We start from the raw sequence: 19,407 nt of genomic DNA, 5'->3' as shown, positions 1-19,407 counted from the left end.
ACTCCACATTAGGATTTGTTGCTGCTTTGTGAATGTGAATGAAGCTGATTGAGTTTTTCAGTCTCTGGATGAAAGAAAAGATCTTATTTACTTTGGACCTTTTCAACCAAACGCTTCTTAAAGATGAGACACAGCCCATAATAATATCATAATAATAAACTGACGACACGTTATCCAGGGGTCTTTGTAATGAACAGAGGCCGTAAATCAAGATGGCCGACATGAGAACTCCCAAAAGTGAAGCCTAAACGTTTCTATTGCAACCTGGAGGCTGAACACCGCCTCCTCCATGTTAGCAGAGGGGACACGGACCAAACTAAATGTTAATAGTTTTTATAAAAATGAAGTTTGTTCGTGTTTCTGATCAGTTTGGTTTTGATTTGTTGTCAGACGATACAAAACGGACTAAAACGTCTTGATTGACAGCTGAGACTGACTCCTGATTGGTCGAGCAGATGTAATGACAGGACCTCAGTACCGCGGCTCCACTCCATCACCACCCGATGCCGGTGTTCGATTCCGGGATATTTGAATTTAATTTCCAGGTAAGTGGGAGGAAGTGGAGATACGTCGTCCATCTTTAGAAACAGTTTATGATTATAAAGCATCTTAATTAAACATCTTTGCATAAAAATACATCTTCCTATTCGGATGAACACGATCATGGAAACTTTCTGGAACACAGTAAAGTGTGCAGATGCTTGTCCTTGGTCCTTGTGACGGAACATGTACGTGTAAGAAATGATCTTATATAAAGCAGATTTACTTTCTGTCCTTGCGTGTGTTGTCCACACACACTCATGTCTCTCTTCCTTCTGTTCACTACGAGGTAGAACCAGTGACGTGTCCTAAATCTCACTCGGGATCAATAAAGTATCTATTTGAAGTTTCCACTTAACTTCAACTCTCTTGTACAAAGTGTTTTTCTATGTTTAGCTCTTTGTTCAAAACAAGTTTCTCTCACATTCTTGCCGAACGTGCACTGTTCAGTTTGAGATTTTCTTGGATGTATTTGTTGTTTCTGTTCCGGGCAGCTGTTGGTTTCTATTCACGTTGTCAGAAAATCTATTTTTCACACTTTACACAAGTTTTGTAGCAGTTAAAGTGCAGAGAGGCTGCAGCGCTCCACATGACCGAGACTCACGGTGGATTATTTCTTATACACACGGATTTATTTAAACACTGCAGAGTGAATGGATGAACAAAACAAACTATACTTTACTGAATGTGCTAAAATGTGCTTCTCCACTTTCCCCTGCTAACTAATACAACACTGTAAGTTTCACCTTGTAAATCTGATATGATAAATAAAGAAAACACCAGAAATATGTAATTCTTCATCGTGCACTGAACAGCATCCTTTTACAAACCATGTCATGAATGGAGCGTCCTGATCTTCTCTCCTTTCTTCTCTCAGACAATGAATCTGAGGAGAATTGCTTCTTTATTCAATTGTTGCTAAAGCTCAGTGACATTAGCGTTTCAGCTGTATTCTATTTACCACCTGAGCAATAAAGAGTATTCATTTCTAATTCTGTGTGAGACCAGAGGTTTAACCGGAGCTTTGAGGAAAGGCTGCACTTTGCTCGCAGACGTTTCTGGGAAGCTGAGCATTGTGTTGTTTTGGCTCTGACCTGCGTGTGTGTGAGTGTGTGTATCTAGGTTTTCTTGTGTGTAATGAGAAATTGATTTTGGGTGTTTTTTTGTGTTTGTCCATATGGAAAAATTCACAAATCAGACGTCAGTACCTGTTTTACAATAAATGACTTTTTGTTTCACCTGAACCGTCGGAGAAAGGAAACAACTCTGGATTTTTAATCGTTTGTCAGTTGTGTGTTACTGATGCAACTCATAAGAGGATGGAGTTGAAGGGTCACTGAGAGAATAACAGACCCTGTTCAGACCGATATGAAAATCCATCCTGAGACATCTGATCGTCAGCTTCAGGTTTGTTCACACCCGACTTTCAAACGTGTCCTGAAGGTGTCTCATGTGACCACTTCTAGAGCCACGGTTCGTGAGTCAAATCCAACAAGTTGATTAAAGCTGCAGAGGGAGAATATCCGGGTTCAGGTCGGCTGTTTTCACTGCACATGTGAAAAGGACAGCACACACCATGTGTCCGGGACAGATCAACACAAACTCAGTGCAGCAGGTCCACAACAAACAGAGCAGCTGTCGGGTTCAGGTCGGGCTCCGCTCTCTGAGAACAATCCGCCCTGAGCCGCACTCCTCTGGCTCAGAGGGAACATAAGAAGAAGAAAGGTATTGTGAGGTAACACAAAATAAACCTCAACACAACCACAACTGTTTGTGGGCTCAGCCTCACTGTCCTTCATCAGCTTGGATTCACTTTGTAGCTTTTCCAGCTTTCTTCACAAATCCTCTCACATCTGCTTCCAACATTTGTTTATACGACCATGAATCCGGTCATTTGTTCTTTCTGTTGCACCTCCACCCTCACAGGTAGAAACCCTGACATCCTGAGCTGTGAGGCCTGCTGGAGGATTCAGGCCTGAACGAATCATCTGGGTCAGACGCAGTGAGTCTTTGAGCAGAAGAGATAAACTCATTTCCTCTTTCTTCCTTTGAGAAACTTTCCTGAATTGACTCTATTAAGATCCTCCCTGCTGGGAGAGAGAGGGATCTGGAAGAGGAAGTAGAGAAGCCGATAACGGGAGAAATGAGAGATCACCTTCTTTTAAACGGGGAGGAAGAAATGAAAGACAAGCGAAAAAGAAAGCAGAGCAATCTGAAATGGAGCAGAGAGCAGGCTTCATAAGTTCTTTAATGGACCAAATGCTGCTGACTGACACATTTATTACACAATAACTCATCTTCATACGGCTCCGCTGAGACAGACGCTGAGACAGACGCAGAGACAGACGCAGAGACAGACGCAGAGACAGAACATAGAGACACTGCTTTTACATGCTGCAAAAATATCACTGCAGTTCTCTTCCACGGATGGAAAATATATGTTCGCTAAAGAAAAATCTCATACGGACAGAAAAGTAGGGTAAGACTTTCTTATCATTGTATTTAAACCAAATATACAGATAAATAGTTATACTTGTTCATAATTGATCATTTAAAATCATGACTACGTTTTCCTACGAGTATTATATCAGAAAAAAGAGGCCGACGTGATTTAAAACGTCCGTCCGTCTTCAGTTTTGTGCTGTTTTTAATATTCATACACAAATTACTTCTCTGACAAACTATGGTTGTTGGGTTTTGTGAGGACAGACACGGCAGGAAACTGAAAAACAAACAGAGTCACTCCAAAGATCGGAGTCAATGAAGAGTCCAAAGGAAACTCAGGAAGAGAAAAAGGGAACAAAACAGACAGACGCAGAGGACAGAGGACAGAGACTAAAGAGGGGAACACAGGTGAAAGACATGAGGACAGATACAGACGAGGACAGATACAGACAAGGACAGATACAGACCATAGACTGTATACAAAGGGACAGACGATGCACAGAAACAGGACAAAGATCAGAAGTCCAGCACAAGAGACACATGAGAAACAAACTCAAGAAGCAAAACAAACTCAAAAACAAGTTCAAACAAAGAATTCAAAAAGAATGTGTTGCCAGAATAAAAAACACATATTCAAAGTCCACAAATAAATAATAAACGACCCCTGATATAATAAAAGTACTTTGACCACAAGAGTCATTATTCAGTGGAGGAATAGTGACGATAGCTAAAGTCACGGAAACATTGTGTTAAATCTAATGTTCAGTATTAGATTGTGACGCAACACAAATCCTGACCTTGACTTTTGTATTTGCAAAATAAAACTGCTTCTTCACAGACACCCAGTACAAACCTGTGTCCTGCAGCGAGTCCACTGAACAACACAATCCAACAAGACTCATTTAAACACACAAACAGACAAATTAACACCTCCTACAAAAAACAGAGCGATCTGGACCTGATGCAGTGAAAATCTGTGTTCATCAAATAAAGGACAATGTCTTTAAGTCACTGAGTGAAAGTCGAGTTCAGCTCCTCCGTGGTTTTTAAAGACTTTTTAACTGATCTGCAGTTCAGCTTTACTCTTCAACTCTGGATGTTTGCAGGAATAATGAACGAGGGAGCAGAGGGAGGAGAGAAGGTGGGACGTGGGAGGGAAGGAGATGAGAGGCTGGCGAGGAAAACGATGAGGAAATTAATTAAAAAGCAAATATAAGGGGAAGGTTGGAAAGACAGAAGACACACAGAGAAATAATGAAGATAGGATGAGGAATGAAGGTAAAGAAATGGTAAAAACAGAGGGGGAAGTGAGTGAGGATGGAGAGAGGGTGGAAAACGGAGATAAGAGAATTAAAACAGTTTTAAATGGAGGAAAGGAAAAGTGGATCGAGGGTTGGAAGGGGATAAAAGGAGGTTTGAAAAAAACGGGGAGGAAGAAAATAAAGTAAGACGAAGACGAAATTAGAGTAAACGAGGACGAGATGAAAAAGAGAAAGAGAGGAAGACGAATGTTTAAACGTAAAAAAGGAGAAAGCAGGAGGAAAGTAATTTGGTCGAGGAAGGGGAGAGGAGACAGGGTGAGGAGACCGGGTGAGGAGACCGGGTGAGGAGACCGGGTGAGGAGACAGGGTGAGGAGACAGGGTGAGGAGACAGGGTGAGGAGACAGGGTGAGGAGACCGGGTGAGGAGACCGGGTGAGGAGACAGGGTGAGGAGACAGGGTGAGGAGACAGGGTGAGGAGAAAAAGAAAAACGAGGAGGAGCAGGAGTTGGCCTCGGCTCACGTCCTTGTTTCCTTCTCTCTTTCCTGAGCTTAAATAATTAGCTTTCCATTATCCGCACACACACACACACACACACACACACACACACACACACACACACACACACACACACACACACACACACACACAGAGAACATGTGATGAGACGAACATATTTTCCATGTTTGGTGTGAAATTCAGTCGTCATACGTGTTAATTCCTCGTAATTCATCACTAATCTCTTTAACACTCGGTGGCGTCCGCGGCAGGAGTCCGTCATCCCAGCATGGACCCACACACACACACACACACACACACACACACACAGACACACACACAGACACACACGTGCCAGAAACACAGAGAGACATACAACATACAAAGCAGCGGTGTTTGTAGCTGCTGGAGCTTCGTGCGACTCCTGAACAATGTATTAGTGTTGATCTGTGGCGGCTGCACCGACACACGAGTTGACCTTCTCCTGACGGTGCAGGGATTTTCTTTCAGTTATCAAGTGTTTTCTCCTGCAAGGTTTCAAGTGGAGGTTTCTGACAATGAAGGAAAAAACAATGATACTTGGTCCATTGATATCACACGATGGACAATGTGCCGGAGGAAGGTTGAGGAGACCCAGACGCTGACGTGTCGACCTCTGCTGAAGGTCGATCTTCACAGGGCGATGAACACTCACCTTCTGTATGTCAGACCTTCATCCTTCACCTTGTGTGACCACGAGCCTCCACAGCGCTGGAGGTTTATCTCAACTCTTTGTTGTCATCGTTTTCCTTCACAGCCACAAACACAACTAGTGTTAATGTAAAAGGACGTGTCTGCGCGCGCGTGTGTGTGTGTGTGCGCGTGTGTGTGTGTGTGTGTGTGTGTGTGTGTGTGTGTGTGTGTGTGTGTGTGTGTGTGTGTGTGTGTGTCATGTTTACACCGAACACTGAGCCATGATTAGTGCAGAAGAAGCTCCTCACACAAACACTTGCTCTTTGTTCTGCAGCGTTTGAACCAAGCAAACATTTCACTGTCACTTCTGAAAACTCATTAAGCTGCGTTCTTGTTCTCTCTCGATTCTCTGTCACATTGTTTCTGATATTTTTAACGAGCCTCGTTTTTCCCTCTCATGTTTTGTTTTGTCGCCTCAGTGTGATTGTTGTCACCACTCGGTGAGGACGTGTGCGGCGTAATTACACGACCGCTTTCATCAGATGAAGAATAAATGATCGTTGTGTTGAAATGAAAATCGTATTTTTTTGCCCAGAAGATGTTTCAGACTGTTCACTTGAGACCGAGAAGAGTTTTATCTGATAAAGAGAAACACTGGCCTGATGAATTACTCTGATCAACCTCATTACGATTAACACAGGAAAAGATAAGAGCAGCTAAATCATAGCTTATCTAATTACCTGACACGCATCCCATCAGTCTCTGTTCCCTGTCTGTCTCAGCACGTCCTCCTGCCTGAACTCATCTCACTGCTTTAACAAATATTTGGAATCAGATACAGATCAGTAAACAGCATCTTCTAAGTACATCTTCTGAATTTGGCCTCGTTCTGAATGCAGCCGTTTCTGATTCGGAAATGTGGGATGTGCCAATTTAATTTTCAGGTTGTGAGAGAATTCTTTGTAGTTAAAAACATCCCATTCACGCACGTCTCGGTTTAGTATTTAATATCAGTTTGTGACACACACCAGAGATCAACAGGTTTTTGTATTTGCACAACACCGACCTTTAAATGAGGAAGGAAGACAGAAGGAGGCTTTGCTCAAACACTAATGGAAATCTTTAAAAATCCCATTATGATGATGCTAATTTGCTAGATTCATGACATGAATGCAATCAAGATTATCAGTGGGATATTCATACAAGCAGCTACAAGTATTATCTCTTTCAGAATAAGGGTAAAAACCTGAATATAATAAGTACATCGTGAGTGAGGTGTTGATGCTACAAATATAGTTTCAGTACCGAGCTGCAGAAATGTGGTTTGTTAGGAGCTAGTTTTTATCTGCAAAATGAAAATAACATCATTAAACTTCAGCAATAATCCGTCACTGAGTCTCTGAGGACGTTACGCAACTGATGATAAAACGTCTGAACTTCAGGTGTTTAATCATGGACCTAATTTAAAATGTCTTTGCTGCCAGTTATACATAATTAACTTTATTATCAGTGGTTATCGGTTCTCTCTCTCTAACATAAACATGTTTAGATGTAAGCTCCAGTTATTGCAGGTCGGCAGCGTCACGGGTCATTAACGACGTTGATGAGCGTTTGCATGAGCAAGTCAGAGAAGACTCCAGGACGGAGACCTCGTCTTCCTCTTGTCTCTCGTCTGTACCCTCGCTCTCAGCATCCCTCCATCCCACCGACAGGCAGAGATGCACCAGCTGGTAACTGTGGGAGGAAGAAGAGAAAGACGAGGAAGGAGGGTTCACGGCGAGCTGGATTAGTGACAATCAATTAACTGTGGAGGAAACGTGGAATGGGAAGAGGACAGGGAGATTCAGAGAGAGAGAGAGAGAGAGAGGACACGGGTGAGAGACAGGACACTGTAAAGAGAATGGTCTATGTCTTTCCTCTTCATCTTCATCTTCACCAGCACAGTGAGACCAGACTCTTTCTTTTCAGTCTGTGATGACACCACAGCTTCAAGGTCCAGTTGTGAATTTGGGCAGAGAATCGTGCTCCTGAATGTGGAGACGTGGGGCAGAGGAGAAACAGGTACAAGTGTCTTATGATGTGATTTGTTTCCGTCCCACACACACACAGACACACACACACACAGACACACACACACACACAGCAGTGCTCCTCTCTCGGGGGGGGGGGGGGGGGGGGGGGGGTTCTTTGTCTCTGCCCTCGTTACTCGTGACGAGGCGGGAAAACGCCACAATGGGCCGATAATTAGCTGAACCTTACAGTTCAGCTGCTGGGAATCAAACCCGGGAGCAGAACCACCACATGTTTTATTTTCAGAGATGGTGGGTGGATAAAAGAAGAGAGAGACAAAAAAAAGATGAAGACGTGGAGGAGGACAATGTGAAAGGTAAAGTGAGGACGAGAGTGGGGACGAGGAGGAAATCGAATGGAACGATGGGAGGAAGATCCAACCGACGTCACCCTTTGGTTTGTGAGCCTGACTTTTTACAGTCTATGGTAGAAACCTGGTATCAAAGGTTTTATGGACAAAAGACTTTTCATACAGACATAAAATCGACATCCTGTTTGGAACTGAGATAAACTCCCTGATGACGTAATGAAAAACTGTGAAAGCCAAAAATAACATTTAGGTTTGTTTAACAAGGACAAGAGGAGAAGAGGAGAAGAGGAGAAGAGTGAGGACGAAGAGAGGTGATGCTGAGGCGAGGAGGGAAAAGAGAAAGGTCCCGGGGGGAAGGGGGGGCTGGAGGGAGAAGTGATGAATGAGAGTTAAAGGAAAGAAGAGATGAGGTGAGCAGAGGTAAAGAGGAGAGGAAAACTAAAGTAGAGATGATTAAAGAAAAAGGAAGGAGGAGAAAGAGAGAGGAGAAGGAGAGAGGTAGAGATCCAGATAACCAACATCAGAAAGTGGATTTTTAAACATTAAAATGTCATTTCTACAAACGACGGAGAGAGATAAACATTAAAAGAACATTTACGTACCTGGAGAAAAGAGAGAGAGAGAGAGATTCTGACATTAAAATAACACAAATCATAATATGAGAGATCAGGAGAAAAGGAGAAGAGCAGTTTGCATTAAAAGAACATTTCCATTTCCAGGAGAGGAGATTAAACAAACATACAAACAAACAGGAAGAGGCAGCGAGAGGGAAAAACAGCAATAAAGACGATGAAGAGACATTTTCTGTTGCAAAAAGCCATTTAACGTCTCTGGAGCAGGAGCAGGAGGAAAGAGAAGGAGGAGAATCTTAAACAGCTGATTTCTGCAAAGGACCACACGTGTTATATATTCATTTAGGTGACACTCTGTTTTCTGTCACATGGCACAGATGCAGGAAGGGAATCTGCAACCCAGCATGAACATGGAGGAGAGTGAAGGTGACCCAGAGCTGATTCAGGAGAACATCTCTGACCAGCCAGGACAAAGCCAGGAGCCCTAAGGAGCCAAGTCTGTGGTCAGAGAACAGACTGGAAACACGACTGGACCTTCAACCATTAACACACGAGTCACAGTCTGAGCTGAGAAACAGTTTCATTCTACAACACAACACAAGGCAAATAATCACAAAGGTGGAAGGAGACAGGAGCTGCTGCAACTCAACATCTGCAAAGACCTGGACCCAACTGACAAGAGTCTGGAATAGTGACGAGTAATAAACTGTTGTGAGCTTTTATTAACTGGATCAGAGGTTTTGGTTGCACTGCTCAGACCTGCAGCAGCAACTCGACTTCCTAAGCTAATATCACCCAGATGTGTGGAGCCTGGGGACTGTCACTACAGTGCAGTGTGTATGTTCACTCCCAGTATCTATGCAGATGTGTTCTGCAAAGAAAACAAGCTCAGGTTTGAGCAAAATCCAGAAACTCTTGCTGTAGCTTCCGCTGCTCAGTGTGTAGAATAAACATCATCATTAGAAACCTGCTGCTGCTTGTGTCTGGAATCACTTCACCTGGATTTAACCTCAACCGTAAACCTGCCACAGCTCCTCGTTACGTTCCCCCGAGCGCTGATGTAAACTGCAGCTGTAATACGACTTCCTGAGCTGCATCAGTCACAACTTACACAACAACACTGTGGCTGAACCTCCACTGATGAATAAGTCAGAGACTCAACAGAAGATTCAGTCACTCAGAGCAGCTCCTTACTCTGTGTCTTTACACTGAATCTTTGCATCTTTAGTCGACAGTTTGCAGTTTACAGTTTACAGTTTACCAAACATTATATTTGAAAGAGGTTTAAATGAATAATATATAAGTTCGTCCACTGGGGGTCTCTCAATCTGAACGTGACAGATTCCGAGTGACAGCCACAGCGAGTCAGTCGCAAATTATGTTCATGTAACATCGGTCCAGTTGCTTTGAGACATATATCTTTAATTACATATTAAAGAAACTTATTAAGACTGATCTGAAAATGCATGTGATCAAATCCTGACCAGACCTAGATCTCGACTCAGGAGAAAGAAAATCCTTCCATTCACTGAAGCGTGCAAACTCCATGTGATCACTTCTCTCCTGGAACCAGGTCCTGGTGCAGCAGAGTGTTTCCGGCGGTCGTACCGTCACAGCGCTGTCAGGCTGAATCCGGGTTCCTCTGAGCTGGTGTGAACCCGGCTGTGGTTTAGCTCCACATCTGTGCGTCCTCAGAGGAGAAGTTATAAAGCGCCTGTGATGAGTCTAAAAGCTCCAGCGAGGTTTCCTCCTCACTGAAGTCGACCCTGATTGCTCCTGTACTGTCAGGCTGCATTTACACATCTTGTGGGATCTCTGCACACATCTCACTTCGAAATGTGTGGAGAAAGAAACCCAACGTCTTCCTGTTCTTTTCCTTATTTTCACTTCAGTTCTTTTACATGGTTTTTCAACACCTGAACATTTCACCAGTCTAACTGTGTTCAAGGTCACTCAAAGGACAGTTTTGGGAGGAGAAGCCGGTTCCGTCTCGTAAAATCTCTCCATCTCTTACTAGTGCTGTCGTATCCGGTGTGGCTGCGGTAAACTGGAGTGACACCGGTGTGGTTTTGGGACGTGCTCCACTGGCGCTGGTGGTCCGCACGCTGCTGCCTCATCACGTTCACGCACATCTGATGTTTTTTCACCTTTTGTTATCGTGACAGGAGACGTCATTTCTATCAATGAGTAATGTTGGATATTCAAACCAAATAACTGCAATGACTCAAGCTACTCACATCAAATTACAACTTTTTTCTTGTAATATAACAACTTCATGGTCACAGATTGTGGAAAAGCAGGATCCAAATTCAGGAGCCAGTAAAATAACAAAAGATTTAAGAAACCAAAGCAAAGCTCGGTCGTAAGAACCAATAGAAACACGACCAGATGAACCAGGACAGAGTGCAGCACTGCACTCTGAACACTAGGAGGCAGGATGATCGAACACAGGTGGGACACATGAGGACCAGGTGCTGTCAATCACAGGGGACAGGACAGGGACAGGAAGTTAAGCTACAGACACAAGGAGTATAATACCAAAATAAAAGAGGAAATGGAAAACACAGTGAAACAACAACCAAACATAACCAGAAAGGTTTCAAAGGTTCGAACTGGAAGCTCTAATACTCATGTGTCATATTCTATATCTACTGACTCCAGATGTTTCTCTGCATGAGAAGCTTCAGTAAACGTGAGTGTGAGGAGAGACTCCAGGAACAGGATCTGCTGTGAATGACACTGTTCCATCTCTTTACACACGACCATGTTGATGGATTTTGTTATTAAAGCAGATTTTTTTAAAGCACTAATGAGATTTGTAATCAAATGCGAACTGGCCTTATTTAACAGGCTCCACATCAATAATGAATCTGAGCATCTGAACATCCAACAGCCCTTTGAGCTGGTGTTGGTAATTCTAACCTCCACTCCTCCCTCTCTCTCTCCCTCTCTCTCTCCCTCTCTCTCTCTTTCCCTCTCTCCCTTCTCCCTCTCTCCTCCACCCCCCCCCCCCATCTCTCCCTCTCTCCCTCCCTCTCTCTCAACCTTGTCATGATCAGTTCTTCCAGTCAGTTCTTGATAGATGCTGCTGATGCTGCCCCCCCCGTCCAGTCTGCCCTCATCCAGACAGATTGATTACACCGAGAGACAGAATCTACATCCTGCTGATCAGCCACACGAGCAGTCAGACTTACTTCCTGGAGGTCGGGGAGGAGAACTTCTCCCGCTGCACATTATAGACTGACCCTCGCTCTGCTTTCACTTCTTTCATCCAGAACAGAGATGATTAGACTGAGATATTAATGAGCCTGAGCAAAGGCTCCAGTTTTAGATATCAAGTCATTGTGAAAGTGAACTAGTTTCAATCCAGAAATCTCTGTCTGTCTGCACGTGGCTCGTAAATCCAGAGATCGGTTCATCTCAATGGCTTCACACTTGTCATGAGAATAGCTAAAGGTCCAATTTGGTGCGATTTAGACACGTGATATTAATATTAATATACTTAGAATAAACAGGTGAGCAGGGCTCTGCAGCTTGACAATGTTCACGACAACAGACTCGACAACTGACTCCAGTTCAGGGTTTGACTACTGAGACGATCTGCACTGAACTCTGGGTCAGCAGGTGATCGTCTCTTTGTGCAGCAGCAGAGTTCTGAGTCTCATCAGGAGGCGGATGATGAAGATGATGAAGATGATGAAGAATCAACTCACTGCTGCCTCCTGCTGTTGTCGGCCGACTGTCACAGATCTGGCAGGTGCAGAAATTGAAAATCGACGCCCTGAACCATCCGCCAGCTTCCAAGTTAACCAGGTCAGCGTGTGCACACATGTCCATCACATGTGTGGTAACATGCAGGATGTGAGACGTGCTCATCCTCTCTGCTCTCCGGTCCGGGAGCTTCTCTTTTATTCGATCCCCAGATGTTCAGGGAACCAGGCCGTCGCACCTCTGCACCCCCCCACCCCTGTGCCCCTGAGGCTGTCTCACCTGAACACGACACGTGGACGCAAAGTGGAAACACAACTTTGCTGTTCTTCATCTCTTATTGAGCTTATCAGAATTACAAGTGACTGTTTGTACCTCTGTGGATCTGCTTTCCGCTCACATAACAATCCCCTTGTGATGGAAAACACTTCTAAGTGGGAGTGCTAAGTTCAAATCACATTTTGATTTTTGGACGCCTCTTGCATTACAATGCAGCTTTTTCCAAATCCAAAAAGTATTTAAAATTCACTTTGAACTCGTCCTGAAAACCTGACTCGAATACATTTACCTTTGGGATTCGAGTCCCGACAACACGATCCATTAACGGAGAGAGAGGAGGCGACAAAGTGCTGAGTGTCAACGACTTTATCAAACATGAGGCAGCTTCACAACAGTGGGTCCAATTAGAGCTGGAGCTGTTTGGTGAAGGTTTGAGGACGAGAACAAACTGAAAATCATCATGGTGGTGAGAGACGAGCATTTACCTTAAAGAAGGACAAGGTGAAACCAACATGACAAAACACATTTCTAGTATTTATTTTCTTCTGTGTATGAATTGTATAACGAGTACACGCACTGAAAATCACCATAACTTTATAATTACACTGCTGTCGCCGTTTAGTTGGTGTGTTGCCCCTTTCATTTGAGGCTGTGGGTCTGAACTTAAAGGGCCAATGAGGTCACGTCCATCGACTTGTGCTGCAGACGATAAACGACGCATTGATTTTTAACTCCGGTTGATGAACAACATTATAGGAATACGATCCGTGGAGTTCTCTGAATACATCCGGAAGGTTTTCAGGCTTCAAATTCAGCCTTTAAATCTGAACTCTGTTGAGAACACGAGGAGGAAACTGTCGGGTTTGTGTTCTTGGCTCCGCAGGGATCACACGACCTTGCAGGGACAGTAGAGGACAAGTCAGAGGGTCGGCAGATACTGTCTCTAAGATCACATGAGGGGGTTTTATTAGAGACGTCCCCTCTTTGGGCTGCAGGACACAGCAGCACACGTTCCGAGGAGCGGACACACTTGTTTGCGAGTGACAGATACGACTCTGCTCTGTTTGCTTTTACTTTCATCTTCTTTATCGTCTTCCTCTTAAACGATCATTTCACTACCTCAGCTTCCTGCTGGTAAAACTCACAGCGAACGTGCACGGACCTCAAACCCTTCTCCTCACACATGTAGTATAACTGGACCTCAGGGAATATGCAGGATTTTAAACGAGTCCCTGGAGATGCTGGGAGCCGATTCCACCCTGAAGCTTCCAGCCGCCACGTATTCAGGACGTTTACTATATATCCACATCACATAAATGCAGAACTGTGAGGAGACGTGAGGAGTGAGGATCCCAGGGGCAGCGCTTAGAACCAATAACGGTAAAAACCTCTGCTTTGCTTCTTCACTGCTCTGGAGGGAATAGAAAGGTTTGAATATAAAACAGTGTTTCTCTGATATTTCAGAGATGATCTCATATTTAATGATGAGTAATATGTGACACGTGTGTTTACTGAATAGATGAACCTGGTGATTCTGCTTCTCGCAGCCAAACAACCTCATCACAGCAGGAAACCCCAGCAGCTCTTTCTTCATGAGAACTTTTCATTAATCTTCAGTGTGTTCCCCTCATCATGAGCTCTGTGACAAAACAATACTGAGATTAATAAATCTGAGGTTATTCATTTCGTGGAGAACAATCAGAGTCTCCCCTTCACCCTCCTCACCCTGCTCGGAGGAGGCTGTGTGTGTCTGTGTGTGTCTGTGTGTGTCCTTCTGTCCCACTCAATTCAAGTGTGTGTTTGAGTTATGGACATGTTTATGTTAATGTGTGTTTATATTGTTTAGGTTCCATAATTTATGTCTGTAGCTTCCATAACCACTGATAAGCTGAATAGAAGTGCGTCCATGTGTGAGTTAGGTGTGTGTCCTTTTGTCTGTGCGCCACACTAATCACAGTAATGACTTTTACAGCTCCTGATAAACAAGTTTCATCACATGTGGGGGGGGGGGGGGGGGGGGGGGGTTGCACAGACAATTGTGTGTTGTATTGTACAACAGAGGTGATTTCCATTGCCCAAGATGAGCATAATAAAATGTCAACATATCCATAAATCCTGCCTGTGGGGTGTGTGTGGTGTGTGTGTGTGTGTGTGGTGTGTGTGTGTGTGCGTGTGTGTGTGTGTGTGTGTGTGTGTGCGTGTGTGTGTGTGTGCGTGTGTGTGTGTGTGTGTGTGTGTGTGTGTGTGTGTAGGTCTGGATTACTGTGGCATTGGGCTTTTATGTTGTAGAACTAACGCTGATGCTGGTAAATTAAAAGTTGTAAATAAACGTCACAACAACTTCTCATTTTATTGTGTTGCTTTGACTCGTGTGGATGTTTGTGCAGCTCGTGCAGAAAACAACTTGATCCATTGACCTGCGATTAAGCATCTTCTCTTTTCTTGGCCTCCTCACAAAGCTCTGACACAAAGTGACACAATCAGTGACACTTCAGATGTCGCTGTTGTTCCTGATGCCTGAAGTCTCTCTCTGGATGTTATCTTCATATCAAGACCCCCCCCCCCCCTGAGGAGGTCTGATGCTCCATATTATTCTGCTCCAGGGGGGAAATACTATCGCTCATTTGCTTTCTTTAACCAATCACAGCCGTCTTGACGATGTCATTACAATTCTGTGCAAAGAGGACGCGACAAAAAACTGCTAAAATTATACGTCAACTGTTTGGTCGGACGATTTAAAGCTGGAACACAACTTCAGTGTTCTGGCTGAAACTAGGGAGTTGTTGATTTTTGAAAAGAGTAAAAGTAAAAGTTTACCAGGAAGAGGTGCAGGCGTAGACCTACAAGATACATCCAGTCCATTACCGGATGTGTTACGATATGTGAAGACTCCACGTCGTAATACTTCCGGCTCACAGGAGCCTTCGGACTTGAGGGCGGCTCGGAGACTTCAGGGCTGTTAGGGTTCGGGTCCGGACTCAGTCTCTGGAATATGAAGCTGCAGCAGGAGACTGTTCGTGAACGCTCAGGTGAGAGGTGGCGTCTGGAAAGAGCAGCCGGAGGCAGGAAGAAACTTATTCACTCACAAGTTCACGTCTTCGTTTGCGTCTTCTACTCTTTTTCATCCCCGGATATTTGTATCCTTTATTTTCTCAGTTGGGGGTTCTGTGCTTCCTGTCAAACTTTAGCGTGCTGAGGTGAACGGCATTCTGGGACTTGAGACCACATTATTCGAGTTCCTGCCTCAGAACACGCAATGCAATGAGACTGTATCACCCAGGGGAACATTTCACATTCGAACTTCATGAAATATTAAGAGCATCATATGCAGGTTAGTGACCCCACACGGAGCCGTTTGTGAACGCACGTCTCAGACCCGGAGGCACCGGAGAGGAAGGACGGGCGCTGACATTCTCCTGAAAGAATCTCAACTGCTGCTCTCATTAAATATTTCAACTGTAAATCAATGAAGAAATAACATGTTTAGGTCTCCAGCGCAGTGGCAGCTCTCCGAGCTGAAACACAGCGGTGCTTGAACTCAATTGTTAAAATGTTGACGTGCGAACACACACAGGAGCCGTCGGGCGGCTTCGATGTTTCAGCTGCGCTCGCATCTGGAATATTCATGTGTTTGTTTCCCAGGTAAATGGAGAGAGGATGGGAGGCAGGAGGAAACCAGATGAGACAGGAGACACACACGGGAGGAACAACTATAAAGAGCGAACAGAGGACAGAGGGAGAGAGAAAGAAGACGAGGGACGAGGCGATGAAGAGGAACGAGGCTCAGAAATGAGAATAAGGTGATGAGAACTTATCAGAGCTTTCTTTTAGTTGCTCTTTCAGCAGATGTGTTTCCAGTGAGAGATGAGCAGGTCGTCCGCTAACCAGAAAGGGTGGTAGTTTGATCCCCTTCTACTCGATTCCATGTGCCAAAGTGGCCTTGAGCAAGAAATTGAACCCTTGACGTCTGTGCCATCAGTGTGTGAGTGACGTGTGGTTGAGAAAGTGCTGCTCATAGATTCACTGTACGAACGGGCCTCGGCTTTCCAGCTCCGCTCGTCTCCTGTGGTCCTCCCGAGTTCCCCCCTCTGCCAGAGTAGATTGGCCAACTCGTCCCATCTGTGCCGATCCCCTCTCCCTGGTTCACCTGGAGCTGCTCACTGCCCCCCCCTCCACATACCTGATACCTAAAATATCTGTACTGTATGATCAATAAAGCATCCATCCCTCTATCCATCACTTTATCTAAACAGAAACTCCTCGGTGGAACAAAGGCTGCAGACACAGTGCTGTTCAAAAAGCCGAGTCCAGCGTCACAGTTTCTTTTCCCGGCTGTTGGAGAGAAACCGTGTGTGAAGCAGAAGAGAGTTTGTCTGAGCTGTGACAGAGGAACTCACTGCTGCTGCTCGGATCTGAGACAATCTGCTGCCAGATGATCTCACAGACACGTCGCATGGAGACAAAGTGACAAGTCTTGTTACAGAAAACGTGTTCAGCCCCGGAGGAGATGAGACGGAGGAGGAGAGCAGGACTAACAATACACTTTAGCTGCTTGAAGATCAGAAGTTGTGTTCTGTGGCTGTGAAGCCTTCAGTCAGTGACACTGTAAAACAACCCAGAGAGGACAGAGGCGGGACTCAGCGGAGAGGAGATGAAAGGGCGATGAAGACGAGAAGCAGCCATGTTTGTAGCTCAGAGGAAAATAAACAACTGTGCACAAAGTCTTTACAGCCATTGAAGTGCCACTCACACACACACACACACAGCACACACACACACAGACACACTCTGCAGCGCCCGTCCTGTCCTGTGCTGTTCAGTGTGTCTTTGAGCTGCAGGGTTTTGCCGAGTGGAGGAACTGAAGCTTTACCTGACCTGCTCTGATGATCCGCTGTCAGCTGAGTCACATCTTTACTGCAGAGAAAAGACCAACACACAGCTGGAGGCGCTTTACTGCAGCCCCAGTGTCACACACACAGACACACACAGACACACACACACACACACACACACACACACACACACTTCTACCTTATACAAATAGTCACTTTTTGATTCTAGTCATTGAGGAAAGTGGTCTCTCACTGTTGGAGGCTAACATTTGGCTCAGCTCGTGTGTTTAAATCTACGTGGTTCATGTTTGTGTGTGTTTCTAAGCGTCAGCCTCATATTTAATAAGTGAATAAACTCGCAGACTTCAGCGTGTGGAACATGAAGTGAACCGACAGGTCGGATGAACCTGTCTCTCACATTAATCTGCAAATGAGTCAAAGACCTTAAACCACATCCTTTAAAACCAAATGTAACTTTGCCCACAGTCGATTTATCAAAAACAGTAACACACTGTTCTCTAATGGCATCACGTCCCCTAACACACAGACACACACACACTCACACTCACATTCACACATTCACATTTCTATTTGACAATCGGAGCTGTTGACATTAAAAACACTAAAACTTACGTCTGACTAATCAAACTTCACTGAACTTCACGTTGTAGTTTACAGAACTGAAGCAGGTGAAACTGTGGAAAAACAACTTGTACTTACAATCTGGATGAGTAAGAAAATAAGTGAGTCGATTAATATTAAGTTCAAGTGTGATGATGAAGTCGAGCAGCACAGAGTCGACATAATAGATTCATTTAATGTGTTCATGAAATTTACATAGAAATAAAGTAATTCATAATAAATTTAATATCCAATCATAGTCTGTAAAGCGAGAGGAAATTAAATTTGTTATTAATTATTTGTCGGAAAGCAGAGACTCTAAATAATCTAAAGTTAACAGACTCTTTTTATTCTTGTTATAATACGAGACCCAGTTTCCCTCTGAAATGAAGCTGCAGGTAAATGTCAGGGTGGATGAGGCAGAAACGAAGCCTTCACTAATGTGAAGCTTTATTAAATATTCATCAGAGCAATATCACAGATGAATTAACCAGTGCAGCCCATTTCATTTTAATTTGCAACACACTGTACATCGTAATATATCTTTATTACTGGTGTTTAACAGTATCGCTGTGGAAGTTGATGTCACAGAATGTTAGCGCGTTATTCATTTGCTCGTTGCAGCCGTGACGTTACTTTTCTGCAACTGGAACCCATGAAGATGATTGACTCTTTCACTCTCCCCTGACAACTGACGGAAGATTACTGACCGTCTGTCACTGACTGCAAACAGCAACGGTCGATTGTACAAAGCAGCAAAGCAGCATCAGTGAATCAGACCAAAAACCAGAGTGTAAATAAAGATGGACGACGCGTCTCCACTTCCCCCCGATCCAGAGATGAACCTGTGCTGGAAAAACACGCCCCTTGACCAATCACAAGTCAGTCTCAGCTGTCAATCACGTCAGATAACTAACTATGATGTCAATCATTAGAGCGCAAACCTTGTCTCATGCGGAGCCACATTTAAATTCTTGGAATCCAGATGATTTGGATCTGCACCAAATTACACAGACTCATAAATATCAGTCTTCTAAATGTCTTCATCAAGATTCATGAATGATTCTGTGAGAAATAAATGAATGAAGTGATGTTTAAGTATACTGCAACCAACCACCAGGGGGCGAGTGGGATGTTCGGGCTTCACTTTTGGGAATAACCTTCAAACTACAGAGGAAAAGCCAGTGGAAGTTTTTCAGATACAAAAATCAGATTCACCTGAGCCTGTATGGTACCTTCGTTATTACCCAGAATTCAATGCGATGAGGTTGAAAGTATCCTCGTGTTCACGGAGCCGAACCCGAACGACAGATTTACCTCCCGGCGAGGGGCAGAGCGACGGCAGCAGCAGCTAGTAAAATAATCATTATTCAGAGCCGCAGCTGCAACGGGATGTTTAAAGCTCATTTCTCTCCGGCATTGATTATAAACACTAAATGCTTAATTAGGAAAATACTAAATGTTAATGTTTATCGATTTGTAGATTTACAGTAGAGTCACGGGTCTCTCTCTGCCGCCTCTTAGGAAATAAACAGTGTGCTGATAACGATGGGGGAAATATTAATGATCACACAGCTCATTAAAGTGTCTTTAAATAAA

Source organism: Hippoglossus hippoglossus, chromosome 13 (genome assembly GCF_009819705.1).
Source record: "Hippoglossus hippoglossus isolate fHipHip1 chromosome 13, fHipHip1.pri, whole genome shotgun sequence".
NCBI classification, from domain to species: Eukaryota; Metazoa; Chordata; class Actinopteri; order Pleuronectiformes; family Pleuronectidae; genus Hippoglossus; species Hippoglossus hippoglossus.
The sequence above is the reverse complement of the archived record's forward strand: the minus strand, read 5'-3'. Positions refer to the sequence as shown.